Raw genomic sequence first — 2,329 nt, forward strand, 5'->3', positions numbered from 1 at the left:
CCGTCGCTGCCTCCTTCGTTGGAAATTAAGATAAGCTTTTTTGTTCATTTAACCTCAATACATAAACCCTATCTTGTAGTTATACATCACATTGTAACAATTATTATTTTCTATCCTATGATTAACTTATGAATCTTGTTGATAAATATAATGTCTATGTTTAGGTTTAGGTTTTGTTATCCAAAATATTTGCACTAGCGGGCCAAAGCGGGTTGCTTAGTAACACATGATTGATCATGTTGGATTTTGTTGATGCATATAATAGTGTGTGCTAAATTATTTTTTGTTCCCTGGCTTTTGTGTTGTTGAAAATATGACGTGGTTTGTTACATACAATAATTTAATATGCTATTATACATGATCAGTACTAAATTTTTGGCTTTATTTGTACTAGGTAAAGCTCGTGCATAAATGAAGACTAGTGATCAAGTGTTTGGGATGAAACATAAACAACTTATGTTGAAAATGATTTATATTAATGAAGTTGTCAATAGTTGTTTTTGTGTACACATGAATTTTAAACCTAACATGTTAGATTATTAGTTTTTTGCATAATTGATTGTTAAAGGTTTTTTGTTCAATTATTTGTTTGCGTAATAATTCAATTGTTATTAGTTTTTTGTTGAAACTGATTTATGGAATGTTTGTAGAAATTATTTAGTTTGCATAATAGTTCAGTTATTATTTCATTTGTTAGCAGTCTGCAGACGTTAAAAACAAACACTCTTCTTCTTATAGACTGCAGATGTTTTATCCACCTCTTTTACCGTAAATGTATGCAGATGTGGTCCACATACTGTAAATATTTTTTCTTTAAAAAAACAAGCAGCACCTAAGAGTCTCTTTTAAAAACTATCACCATTTTTCTTTTTTACTTGGACACTTCTAAAAGTAGGCTTAAACGATTTAAGTTTTAGATGGTCTTTTATTAACTTATTATTATACTATTATAATTACTTTCCAGTATATTTTGTTTTTCTATTATGGACGTACAAATACGATGTTTAATTAAATCTATAATAATTCACTGTGACGTGCATATTTTTATCTATGCTTCGATTTCTTCAAAACCAAACGGGTTCCCTTTTTTAAATGAATTATATACAACTCGGTTCACTTAAGGATCAATTTCAAATGTTCAAAACACGACTCTGAATATGCTTAAGTAAATTCCGCTCCGTTCGAATACCAGTCCCCGGCTTTCCGAGTTATAAACTGTATCAGTACGGGACTAAATATATTTCCCAACAGTCTTATGTGTACGTGGATGCAAGCTTTACAGTATTAGTAATAATTAATACTATTTTCTTATCAATCCAACAATAGAAACTGTTACATACCACCAAGCTAGTTTATTTATTCAAATGCGTGGTAACATAAAGAAGTTAATTAATTTACTACACCCCTTGATGTCTTACTCTACACAATACACAGTTTAGATTAAGTTTGAGGAGCTTGACACAGAGTGGTTTGAAGATTCATTTCTGACATAACCATCGTTGCATTGGACCTCTGTTAAATTAGTAGGATAATTTGTGGCAGTTACCATTTGACGCAGTCCAGAGACTTCCTCCTTAAGCTGAGTATTCTCTTGAACGACCCGATCATGCGTCTCCGAGAAGCTATTCAGTTTGTCCATAAGTTGTTGGTTCTCACTACGGAGCCACACAACCAGAGACCAAAGTTCATCCAGGTGTTTCTGCTTGCGCATACGCGATCTGCGTGCCGACTCTCGGTTAGATATCATCCTCCTCCGCTTCCTCTCAATGATTAGACTCAGTTGTTGCTCGTCTGCTTCGTCAGAAGTTGAGTAGATAGATTGCAGGTTAAGTTCCTGGAGCTGGTAAAACGGGTTGGGATTCGAGAACATGTTAACGTCGAATGGGATGGGTGTTGAATTGCTTAGGTTCATGGCTATATTTGTTGTGTTAAGATTCTGGGTTTGTGGAATGATGTAGTGGAAGTCACTTGCTTGCATGGCTATAAATTATCAATTATAAGTTGGGGCAAATTTGGTTAAAGTTGTGGTTGGAAGATGAAGATGAGGTAAGGACTAAGGAGGCCATTTTGTAGTATGCGAAAAGTTCCCACGTGTATAAAGTGGCCTTGTATGTCTGTATGACATACGGATCATGGTCTCATGTGTTTTATCTACACGGAATGATTAACCATAATTTCCCTACAAACGAAATTGTTTAAATAATAATTATATTACGCTTTCTTTTTGATACCAATAGTATGATGATTAGGTATAAAACGTAGACATAAAATGCCATTTTAATGAAAACGATAAAAGTAGAAACAGTTTTTTTTTTTTTTTTTGTGTCTC

General features: G+C 33.4%; 1 pseudogene; it reads right to left on the reverse strand.

Moving 5' to 3' along the window:
* Positions 1–1,435: 1,435 nt before the first annotated feature.
* On the reverse strand, positions 1,436–2,093 carry LOC143607641 (basic leucine zipper 43 pseudogene; annotated as a pseudogene).
* Between the last annotated feature and the right edge of the window lie 236 nt (positions 2,094–2,329).

This window comes from Bidens hawaiensis, unplaced genomic scaffold, assembly GCF_021521415.1.
Source record: "Bidens hawaiensis isolate Kalapana, Puna unplaced genomic scaffold, B.hawaiensis_p1.1 tig00084401_1, whole genome shotgun sequence".
Taxonomy (NCBI): Eukaryota; Viridiplantae; Streptophyta; class Magnoliopsida; order Asterales; family Asteraceae; genus Bidens; species Bidens hawaiensis.